General features: G+C 44.6%; 1 long non-coding RNA gene across 1 annotated transcript; it reads left to right on the top strand.

The window, feature by feature from the left end:
• The first annotated feature begins 220 nt into the window (after positions 1 to 220).
• Positions 221 to 4,524, top strand: LOC116654038. The gene is made up of 4 exons (XR_004308860.1): positions 221 to 364; positions 837 to 1,008; positions 1,728 to 1,885; positions 3,429 to 4,524. It is a non-coding gene; the product is annotated as an uncharacterized LOC116654038 (long non-coding RNA).
• The last annotated feature ends 7,954 nt before the right edge of the window (positions 4,525 to 12,478 follow it).

Genomic DNA, 12,478 nt, shown 5'->3' with positions numbered 1-12,478 from the left:
CAGCTAATGAAAAGAAGGTTCCCAGGTCCATGTGTGACTCCTTAGGCGACAGTAATCAGCCGGGGTGCATTTCCTGGGGATTGGGAGCCAGCTGAGAGAAGCTGCCTGCCTGAGGTCATTAAGCCCAGCCAGGCTGTTATTGGCTGCACTGGCATCATTACTGTTAATATCCCCAACAGAAAAAGGCCTTATAGAGCTCAGAGCAGACTTTTGGGGATGTTGTCCCTTATGTACTAGTTATTGAGCTCATTGGATGCCTGGAACCTGCATACTTTGTACAAACCTGAATGGCAGAGCAACCCATCTCAGTGATGTCATGTGTCATGTGGTGATGGCAGCTTGTAGAGCTGAGTTTTCTATCCAGGTAAGTCTTAGCCAAATGGAGGAATCCCAAGGCACTGATCTCTTTCTGTGTAGGCACTGGAAACAGTGTTTGCTTTCACTGTCATGCAGATGGAATGATATCGTTCGTTCGTCCCAGTTTGTTTCCTTGAAGAAGTGCTGTAAGAGCCTTAAAAATTAGCTCAGGAGAAGCAATGATCACTAATTTAACTATGCCTTTTTAGTAAATACCAGAGTAAATAGAAATAAATGTGCAATGTTTAAATAGAAACAGCCCTCAGGCATAAGTAAATCATCTTTATCCTTTTTTAACTAAAAGTTTTCTGAGGAGTAGGGAGGGTTTTACACATAAATATGCATCTTAACAAATATTCAGCAGAACCCTTTGAATTTATGTCCTGCTTATGCCAAGAGAAAAAGGAGTCTTCCGATTCCCAAGGCTTTTAGAGAGGCGAGGGAGGGTGAGCACGTTACAAAAGCAGCTTTTCTTGCAGAGAACCAAGGTGCCCAGAAGTGCCCCAAGGCCACCACTGCCGCATGGCAACCCATGGGCTGTGGTGCTGGGGACAACAGCCATGGGGATGGATGGACACTGGAAACCACCTGGCCAAGGTGTGCATCTCCTCCTTCACCGTGAACCACGCCAAATGCTCAGATGGTATCGGGGTATGTACTCATTGACTATCAGTGTGAAATCTAACATGATTCACAGCACAAACATCCTCGGGCTATCATTAAGCAGAAGTCTTGTTGCTGTTTTGTGATCTGATTTTAGGAAGGGGAATAATAGAACTGGGATTAGATTCTCAAAGATTCTCTGTGGCTCTGATGGGTTCACACTGCACGATCGCATCCAAGCACTGCAGGAGCACAGTTTCTTAAGCATGCAAAGCCATTTACACGTGTTATTCTTCTTGTACTGTAATTGCATTTAACAGAGTAAAATGATGGTTCCCAAACCAAGTGTTAATCAACCTTTTTGATCCTGCAAACTCCCTAAGCATTCTCCTCACTCCCACCTCTCCCAGCCCTAGTTCTTTGTGCAAGGTGAGGTGCAGGCACTACAGCCATGCAGAGTGCTGTAGGCACTGCTCCATCACCAACCCACCACTGGGGACCTCTACTGGTTGCACCTGCAGAAGGCTGGCAGCAGCTCCTCAAAGCAGGTATCTTTTTGCTCCAATATATACCTGGAAAGCCAGCTGGGGAGATGGTGACGATTTCTAGGCAGATTTTTGGAAATGGATCCAGGTCTAAAACTGAAACTAAAACTGAACTTAATTTCTGTTTCTGAAGTAGCTGACACCATTGTGGCTTATGAGAGGATGCAGCACAGCCCTCTTCTTCTTCTTGCATTAGACCATTCCTTAAGGCTCTCTTTATAGGTGCACGAAGACGTCTCCAGGTGGTTTTGTCACACATGAGGCAAAGCTCTGTTCCAGAACACTCTGTCCATCTGCAACTACAGGTCTCCCAGGAACTGACTGTGACAAGATGGAAGGTCATCTTTGAACGCAACTCTAATCAAAGAACAAGACTTAATGTAAGAAGTAGCACTTATGGTTGGGTCTCAGGGGGGTGTTAAATAGGTGCCAATCCCACAACAAACAGCAGCACTGTGTGGAGCCCTCAGCTGCCCATGGGCACTGAAAGCGAATGAATGAAGAATACATCTCAGCAAAAGCAGTGGTCTGAAGATCCATCAGGTCTAAAACTTCACAGATACGAATGGCAGATAAAAGAGATTTAAACATGTTGGTGCCATTAAAGAAAAAAAGAAAAGCAAAAGATGGAAGAGAGTTTGGCTGGAACAGCTTTAGCTCTGAAGCACTGGGTGTTTACCAGGGTTTCTGGATGTTTGCACCCAAAAAGCTGAGTGCAGCTCAGCAGCCCCTCAAAGCTCCTGGCATGAATTATCTGTCCCATAAGAAAACCTGCTGATAAATCAGTCCCTGAAAACCATTTTCTTTCTGGAGTTTAGTAATTGTTAGAGTTTCTCACTGTGACCGTGAGGGCTGGGTTTCTCATTAGCATCTTGGTGAAGCAAAAGATGTGTAAACAGGTGTAGCTACAGAATTTCCTACCGGGTACACATCTGAGGAGACTCCAAAGCATAAATTACCCTTTCCAAAGTCAGTTTTAAATCATGCTCCCTAACAGCCATCTCCCGCCCTTGATCATTGCTCCCAGGATGGCAATGGGAGTTTCACATATGGTTTGAGTGAAGCATGAGGCTTTCAGTCGCTCCATATCCACCTGTTTCAGATTGTGTCATAGGTATGTACTTAAGCATTTCATTAGCATTTCTGTTTCTTAATGTTAACACAAGCCATGCTATCTTTACATATGTGGCTAGAAGTCTGCAGCAGAAATGCAACTCACATCCAAACCCACTGCATTTTGGACGTGAGGCAGCTCTGAAATCTTCCTGCTGAGAGAACTGGATGTTTTGACTCATCTACATGAGACACAAACTCCATGGATGCACATCCTGGGCAGATTTGAAGATGCAGCTCTAAATCCACGGCTGTTGGGTATATTGTAATTCCTCCTTGAAACACATGCTCCACTTGGGGATCTCAGCTGCATTTAGCTTTAATTTCTCCTAGGGCACATCCGCATTGCTGTTTCTTCCTTATAAGAGCAGAGCTGCACCCGACTCCTTTATATTGTCAGGTGGGAGGGTCCTTGCTATTTTGCAACTGCTGTAGGAAAACCAACGCAGTGCCTATGAGTGAAGGAGCCACCCATCGCTGTGCCTTTGTTTTACAAGCAGTAGAGTTATACAGCAGCACAGCCCCAGAGCCCGGCTGGGAGCCAAACAGGTTTCAGCATGTTCTCTCATCTCATTCTTTCTGCCTCCTTTCAGTTGGAAGCTCAACTGTCAAGATTAAACCATCCACCTGTGTGGTATACTCAAGCATGGCTGAACTTGATAGATCTGCACAGTTGGATTCTGCAGCAAAGATTATAGATCTAAGACACATTGAGAATAGTCTCCTAATCTCTCCTCCTTCTTCGCCTTCACCCCCTCCCCCCAAAGAAACCCAAACATGTGTTTTTCCTTACAGTGCTTTCTTTTTAAGGTATCCCCTGTCGGCAATGTCATGATGGGAATTCTCAGTGGAAGTCTTTACAAAACAGTATTTCTGTCATTACCTCGTGGCTTACACGCAGCGTATCACAGCAGCTGAGGATGGAAATGTGTAAGAAATTATTTGTGAGGGGAAAAAAGAAAGAGAAAAATCAGCTATGGAAGACAGAAGTAGAGTGCTCCTGAAACATCAGCACAGCTTGGAGGGGAAACACACAAGTGATGACCCCATGGGAAAGTGGCACAAGGTGCTCCAGGATCTTAAACACTCCTGAGAGACATGTTGACATTCAGACATCTCAGGTCTGGGCTTGGATCAACACGTTCTTCCCAACCATTTCCTCCATGAGGTGTTTTCCCGTCTTGTTTTTCAGGGTTGCTACCACCGTCCAACTTCTGTTACAGCGCTTCATGGCATCCAGTTATGTATCTGATCTTCTTTCCATTCCTGTAACCAGCCCGGTGCCCCTTCATCTTTTTTGTTCTTACCTCATCTGTTGAACAAATGTCACAGCCACAGTTATTAGAAATATTTGAACCTGACAGCTGCAAATACTCAAAGGCAACTATATGTGCCCAGGCCTATAATTAGGTGGAGCGTTTAATTTTCTTTTTAAATCACAGAGATCCTGTATTGGAATCTCTGCTGACACAGAACATCAATACAGACAGTGTGACTTAGCAATCTTTATGGTCATTTATTTTCCATGCATGTAGGGACAACCAATACATCTATTGTGGCATCTATTGTGTTGATTTTGCTTCGCTGAAGCTCAGACAGTGCTCAGCTTCAGCAGAGACAGCACACTGGCTGCAACAAAGGTAAAGTGTGTTCCTTAGTGACTACTAAGTGGGTTAAATAAGAACAACGTGTAATTATTAGTTAATAAGTGCTGCAAGGTGCACTGAAACTGAAGTGGAAAATCAGTTGTGTAGATATCTCTCTCTCATCACCCCAGTCTTATGGAGGGATGATCAAGACACCAGGGATGCCCAGTTTTCTCAGAGCCAAAGTAACAGGTGAAGTTAGAGGCAACAAGTCACAGCCTTGGGTCTCATTGTTCAGAGCAGTTGGGTTTTTCTTGATATCTGCAATAAATCCGTTTCCTATTTTGTTGTGCTCCTGTGGTTTGATTCCTGTTGTCCCATCTGGAGCTTTGGAGCTGCAACATCCTCGTGCAGCATTCAGCCTGCCTGGTTTCAAAACGCTCCTGACATGATAAATCTGGGTAACATTTTCTCTTCCCTTCTCCCATAGCCAAAGAAGAGCAGAAATGCTCAGAGCAGGGTGTCACCAAACAGCCTGACCTCCGATGGTCTGGGTCAAACATACCAGGAGTCCCCAGTTTCCTCTCCCAGTTCAGCAAGCTCTTCTTTTTGCTGCCTTCCAAGGAAAAGTTTTGGACTTGGGACAAGTGGATAATATCTGGTCACTGCTGCTTCTGCCTGTGATGTATCTGCATGCATTGCACAATGCTACTATAGGTTTCTAATTGTGAGATTAATTAGTTTATTTGAAGAGAATACATTTGGAGCAATAAAAGAAAGAGGACAAAGAAGCAGCAGCCTATAAAATCATTGCATCCTAGTGGCTTTATTGATATGGATTAGGAGAAATAGCTGGAAGACAGAGAAAGAATCATATTTAGCTCAGGTAATAAAATTATATGAGCTGCCATTTTCATAATGTTAAACAAGACCGGAGGGAAGCTTAACTTAAAAGATTACACAGGTGGATTCTTTTCCTTAGGAGAGCACAAGAGATTACTGTAAATGTCTCTTTGTGCAGCCTGCCTCTCCAAGCACAGTCACAGGAAATTAGCTTGTGTTGTGCCTGCACACCACTGTGCTGCTCTTCTAAGGCTTGGGCACCACTGGGCACTGCTATCACTTGCAGCCCTGAGAACTATCTGCTGATGGACAGAGGCAGGGGATAAACACGCAGCATTTGATGGAGGGGTTGGGTATATCACATGCCTACTGATCTGGAATGCAACTACTGATCTGGGCTTTACAAGCAACCCATGGGCAGGGGAGCAGCTACTGAGCAAGGCACAAGCAAGAAGGGAAGCACAGAGCTCTGTGCTTTCCTGCTGCATGTGGCTGTTGTTGGCTACGAGGGGGTTCAATGTAACAGAGCTGGAACAAAACTTTGGGTAAAACATATGTAAGGTTGGTCAGCATGAATGTCTTGCCACCACAGACCTTGCTGCCTGGAGCCCGCTCTGTTTTGAATCTTACTCTGTGAAAATGTTGAAGATCATAGATTAGATATTTCAGTCCTTAGTTTTAGCATAAGCTCAATTGTATGCCAAGGCTGGAAAGCTTGCAAACCTGCCCTAAGCTGCGAGATGAGCCTTAGAGTTAAAAAAATAAAGTGGATAAAAAAGGAGCTTTCCTGTCCTGTGAGCAGGACTCATTCTCAAAGAGGCAGTGCCCTGGGCTTGGGAATTTGTTTGGGTTTTTACCTTGATGTTCACTAGCTGAGAGCACGAAGATCCAAAGCCCATGATGAGAGCAATAACCATTCCGAGACGTTTATAAATGACCCTCTTAACTGTTTATGAGACATTATCTGAGGTAAAGCAGAGTAGGAGAAATAAACTTGAAGTAGGAAGAGCTGGCTTGCCTCCCAGATGGAGCATGATAAAGCACCAGTGTCAGTGTTTCTTCTCAGTTTTATGGCAGCCTTTAACTGCTTGGTGTTTAGGATTTTTTATCAGAAAACGGAAAGAAGAAGGAATGGATCCAAAGCAAAGTGGTTTTCACAAACAATATTCTCCAAATGACTTTATGTGAGCAGATACTGTGTTATCTGGCTATCAAGATAACACCATTTTTTTTACTTGCCACAACAGCCTGCTGCTCAGATTCCCAGTCCTGGTATGTACAAGGAATTCCTGAGCACAGCAATAAATTTTCAAAGGGATCTGGGCAACTTTGCTGCTTCTTTCCTATTAGAAAATGTCTTGAACGGAGTTAATCTCTGGTCAGATTTAGCTCATTAAATAGATTTCTATTGTCTCACTTAAAAACTGTGTTAGTTTGCAATTCCCATATTTAGCAATGAATATCTTCATTACTCTGAGACCCACGAAATTCTGTTTGTCTCCCATTGAACATAAATGAATGGCTCATGGTGGAACCTCAGCAATGGGATAAGTGGGTTACACAGAAACCTCTCCTGGAAGTTCCAAGCACATAAGGATTACCTGCTTTCTTACTTGTCCTTAACTCAAAGCATAAATCATCTGAAATCACAAAACTTTCAGTGCCTTTCAAGTGATTTTCAACATTATTCGAGGAAAAGGTCAAAGCCCTTCTAGCTGGTTCAGATATTATAATGCAAGATACACACCTGGAATGGAAGCTGGAGGAAGGGTCAATGGAAAAGGAGGGCTCTGAATGGAGATTCCTTCTTTTAATCACCTGCTTTAGGCACCACCACAGCAAGGAAGTGCCTAAAATGTGCAGCAAGGCTCTAAAAAGGAGATCTCGATGAATGTGGGCATCCAGATCTGAAAGCCCAGTCCAGCTGGACATTGAAATAGAAGATATTCTTATAAAGAATATTTTTGTCTTCAGAAAAGCAAAATGAGGATTTCAGCCTGCAGATTTATAGGCGAATTACAGATTAGCAAAGCCATTGGGTTTAACCAGTGCCATTGTCCATAGGAAAGATCATCAGTCAGGACTTGTGAGAATGAAAAGTGACTACTGCTTACTGGGGAATTGCTTCGTCCTTTAGGACAGCCTGAAGGGAGAGCTGGACACTGGATTGGACACTGCCACTTCCCATCCCTAGTTGCTTTATTCAGCTTAGACCCCCCAGACTGAGCTACTGCGTGCAGTCAGAAGTGGAAACCCTTTCTCTTTGAGGATTCACCCGGGAATGAAGCACACTGTGGGCAGTGGCAGCAAATGGTGAGTGACAAGAATAAAGCATTGGCCATTCCCGCGGTCAGTTGCTCTGTGGTATCAGTCAGTCCTGGGGCTGCAAAGGTGAACCCAGTGCTTTGCGAATGGAGGGAGTCTGCATCAGCAGCAGTCAGGCAGAGCTGCCATTCCCACCAGGCACCAGATGCTGGAAATCCTGGATAAATCTGTCACATTCCCTAATGCCAGCTATCTAAAATTTCCAGGCAGAAAAAGAGAACGCTTCCACGGAAATCGTGCAGCAGCCTGACCTTCGTGCTGTCAGATCCAGGGTTTTCAGAAAGTCCTGATTCAAAATTTCCACTAATGCTGTTTGAAAATATACCCTCCCCCGCCAGCAATGGAGCTAAGTATTACTTAAGTCCACAGCAAGAAAAAGTCACAGCCAAGCCCTGGAGGACTGAGCTGGTTTTGATATTGCGGAAAGCAATCCCTTCCTACAGCAGGAACTTTTTCTTGTAGAGCCACAGTTCCATCTAGTTGCTCACCTCTGCCCTCTCCACATGCTGTAAGAACTTCATGGAAATGTTTGTGCGCTCTACCTCTTCAAACACAGGTGCCTGGTAATGCCCATCTCTTGCCCCCTGTTTAGCTGCATAAGCATAGGGATGAGTGGTTCTCCCAAGACCAGCCATCCAATAAGAAACCATGAACCAAACTTCACAGAGAATTTAAATTGCAGTTCTTCCATCCTCATTATTTACTGGCAGAATAAGGAATAGCATGCATGTGCAACACAGGTAATAAATCCTTTTACTTAGCACAATCCCCTGCCAAACAAAGCCCCAAAGATCTACAGTGCTTGTGAATAGAGCCGAATGACTGCAAACAGCATTTTAAGTATCTTAACATGTCTCCACTAAAAAATGAGGGACTTTGAGACCTGTGAGTTTGCTCCAAGTAAAATATAGACAACTCTATAAAACACTTCCCACTGCCCATAGCCTGTCACTTGGGCACCCAAAGCATGATGGACCTGCTGATGCAGCACTGAGCCCGGGAATAATGGAGCAACAAGATATCGCCCATCTCTGCTGCATTTGACCCTCTGTTGGCTGTGTAGGTCTTGCCTGGGGGTACCTGCACCACAACACATTGTGCAGACTGCACATGTCAGGTATGGTAAAGTTTATCCCAGCAAAAAGAAAAAAGATTTGAAAGTCTCTCTCACAGAACAGTACAACTGTGCAAATCCTGATCCAAGTCCTCCAGCACAAGCGTCAGCGAGGATTTTTGGGCATGGAAGTGCTATTCCCCATTTGCCATTTAGAGTAAAATGAAAGGAGAGACTGTGATGCAGTGTGTTGCTCATGGATTAATGCAGAGAAAAGTAACTCGTAAAGTAAAAAGGGGGACTTAAAAATAAAATAACTTGACAAGGAAATAGTTGAGCTGTCTAAAATAGACTTATTTATATGTTTTGGCGAAGATCATATTAATTGGGGTTATTATTCACACGGGTCTGGAACTATATAATATTATCCAATAGTACAAAGAATCTGACAGTGAAACATGTCATAGGATACATTGCATTTGCATTTGCCAGACATGGAATCCTATAAATTGTTCTGTCTGATAATGGTCTGCATTTCAATGGACAAGACTTTAAACAATTTGCAGGGGATTATGGATTTCGACATCCAACATCCAGTCACGGTTATTTGTAATCAGATGGTCTAGTGGGAAAGGGAACAAGGCTCTGAGCACAGCCTGGCCTGAGACTCTGGTGAACTTGAGAACCACACCTTCAAAACTTGAACTGTCCTCCGGCACGAGAGCCTCAGCTGCTTGAACCTGCGAAGGAAGGCAGAGCTGATTGTAGCATCTAGGAAGGGACAGCACAGAGATCACGTTGCAAAAAGGCTTCAGAGGTGCAGAGCCCTGGATACAGAATCAACTGCATGCACGGTGCTGTTCCAGAGACAATGGAGATTGAGATTTTATGGCTGTTGCTCATGTTTCCTGTAAAGTTCAAAGCTCAAACAGAGTCTCCCAGAAGGAAGACAGGGGGAATCGCAATGTATTTCCCCTGGGAACTGGAGTCTAAATTGGAAAAAGGATTCAGCAGAGCTACTGTGGAACCAAAGAGCAGCAACAGAAACAGAAATGGAAATGAGCCTTGGGGCATGAGCCCAAACACCCAAAACTCCTGAAAGATTCAGTGAGTTGTGATACAATAGCTACTGCTGCCCTGTTTCCTGCAAGGACAACAGTACATACTGGAAAATAATCAAAAAAGGGAAGGTTTGAGTAATCCAGCACTGGAACCCAATGCTACAGGGTAGGAACCATGTTGTCACGACTCTGCAAGAAGGAAGCTCTCACCTTTCTCCCAGGATATGTCCAAAGCTCCTGGGGAAAAATGGCAGGGAACTCCCTGTTTTGTCTCATGCTTCTTTTGACTTAACCTAGCCTGGGTCTGGTGGACCTGATGGCTCAGCAGGGCTCCAAGGGGTGGTCACAGAGAAGCAGTCTGATGTTGGAGATGCACCAACAGGTTTCCTCAGCAGCCATGCCCAATTTGAGCAGTCCTGAAGTCTTGGTTTCAGGTAGGGAAGGCAGCTCTGGGACTTTAGTTGTGAGTTCAGTTGTGCTGAACTTCTGCTAACCATCATAATTAGGGTTACAGACCGTTGCCAGAGACGTGTGCAAAGAACCCAGTAAAATTCAAGCATGTCAGTCTTGGAATCCTGTCTTGGAGCATTTCAGGAAGAAAAAAAAATGCATTGAATGGAATGAAATGGTAGAAAAGGAGAAAAAAACAGATGTTTCTTTTATGCAAGATCTCTCCACACACTGGGAGCAATCAGCAAAATACCGATGACAAGATGGGTCTGTGTGGAGAGATGTCTTTGGAAATAAGAAGTTCAGCCACCTCTGATTGTCTTTGTTTGGTCCATTGCCTTGGAGCAGTGCAAAAGAGCAGCAGAGCTCTTGAATAGCCTTGAAGATCTTGAATGTCAGCCTGGACACCAAGGTTATGCTCAGTTCTTTCCAAAGTCTCCACAGGATCATAATCCCTTTCCCTTCTTTCTATGGAGAGTGCTGGAAACCACTTATAAAAGCATGTGCTGAATGTGTGTGATCAGACCAGAGCTTTCCAAGTGAACTGCGCGCTGGCAATGGAATCCAGGTTGAGTGCAATGGGAATTGCTCTGCTCCATTTAGTAAGAGTACAAGAACACAGCATCAGTAGTGCAAACAGCTCCACGTCCCGCTGCCAGGAATATCTGCAGGCAAAGGAAAGAAAGGAGAGGCTCAGAAGACTCCAGGAGTGCACTCATGCCCCATGGCATGAGGATATCTGGTTTAATCCATTGAAACGATTCCTTGTGAGTTAAGGGCACTACTGCAGGTTGACCTTCTGCTTCTCCTCAGGATCTTGCTCTATCTGTCTTAAGATACCCCCAGAGGGACCCTGCAAGCCCCACACAGTGCAGAACAGCAGAAGTGAGAGGTTCCCCAGCAGCCAGCAGGTAAAAAGCAGGAGCACCATTGAGATTGCAAGCTGGGGTGTCCATCCACACTCTGTGCTTCCAAAAACTAAATAAATTCATCTCTATAATTTTCATAAACCTGCTTTTTGCTAGCAGTGCTTAATGTTGCTAAAGCCATCTCAGTGCCCTGCTCCAATTGCACCACACACACATCTCCCAAACCTCAGATGTGAGAGCTGATGTCATTCACTGGGACAACTCGGATTTGATTCAAAGCAGGGTTTTGAACGCAGCAATTAGAAGTTAAAATGTACCCTGACAGTTAAAAAGAAAAAAAGAATACTTTTATCATCTGAAAATGAAATTAACCCAGCAGAAGAGGCGCCTGGGAGTATTCTTGTATCACCAGCAGCAGCGTTTTGAAATGGGATACGGCAACATCCATTTTGCTGATGGGCTCCCGAGGCAAAAAGGCAGAAGTGACAGTCTGTGCTCGCCAACCAAACTGAGGGCTCTGCAGGTGTAAAACTGCCCCAGGGAGCTGACACGTCCTCGCCTCCCCACAGCTCCATGGGGCTGACACCAGCACAATTCCTATGGCATCAGTGTAATTCCCCTGATGTCAGTGAGCCTGTGTCAGGATTAAATTAGTATTAGTGATATAAGAATTAAGCCTTGTAGGTTGAGGATTTGGAATTGTTATCTCTGTTCCACCTGCCAGCTCCTAAAGCAGCATAAAAATCAAAATAGTCGAAAAATATGAAATTAATCTTTTTAGCCAAATTTGCCTGAAAATAAGAAGTGTGAATGAGGAGTGCTGTATCTATGAAATGCTTCATGTAGGTCTTCTAAACAGCCATGGAGCTGGAGAAAAGCTTCAGCCCCCACAGACTTCCCCATAACATGGGGTGGCACGGAGGCTTACCTGCCACACTGCAGCCCCTAGAGGTGCCCAGCGGTGCCCCCATCCCCATTGTGTCCCTTCCAACACTCCCCATTCTGGGCGCACACACAGCCTGGAACACAGAGCTCATTTCCAACCTGGCCATAGAACTTCACTTCCTCCTCAGTGCCATAACAGCAAGGCATTCCTCATGGCACACTGCTCTCTGTGTTGTTTGAACATTATGAATTGTCTTCAGTGGCAGTTCTAAATGTTTGGTTGTTTCTTCTCCCAGATAAGACAAACATGTTTGAATGGAGCAAGCCTTGACACTGCACTGAAATAATGAGGGAGCCCTTCAATGCAACACTACAATACGTGTGGGCAAGTTGTTGGGATTGGAACAGTACAAGCTTGTCAGGTCACAGCAAAACTGTTCTTCTTGAAAGAACTGGTACAAAGGAAGAGCAGCATAAAGTATTCTGCTGTGCAAACATGCAGCTGAGCAAAACCTCTGGAAAATCAGGATACACGCAGCATCAAACTATTCTCTACACAAAGCTTGATGGCAATAGAATTCCCCACAAAGAATTAAACCTTTTCCTGCTTTGGGAAAAAATGTGAATTAAGTCCCAAATATCAGCAGATCCAAGTGCATACAATGGAGAGAGGATGAACTGCATGGTGCAGGGCAAGAAAAGCTCCTGAAATTAAGCAAACCCAGTGGTGGCTACTGCAGCAGCCACGCACACAGCATGCAAAAATCTGTGCCTAAATAATGTATAT

Source organism: Coturnix japonica, chromosome 13, assembly GCF_001577835.2.
Source record: "Coturnix japonica isolate 7356 chromosome 13, Coturnix japonica 2.1, whole genome shotgun sequence".
In the NCBI taxonomy this organism is placed as follows: Eukaryota; Metazoa; Chordata; class Aves; order Galliformes; family Phasianidae; genus Coturnix; species Coturnix japonica.
The sequence above is the reverse complement of the archived record's forward strand: the minus strand, read 5'-3'. Positions and strand labels throughout refer to the sequence as shown.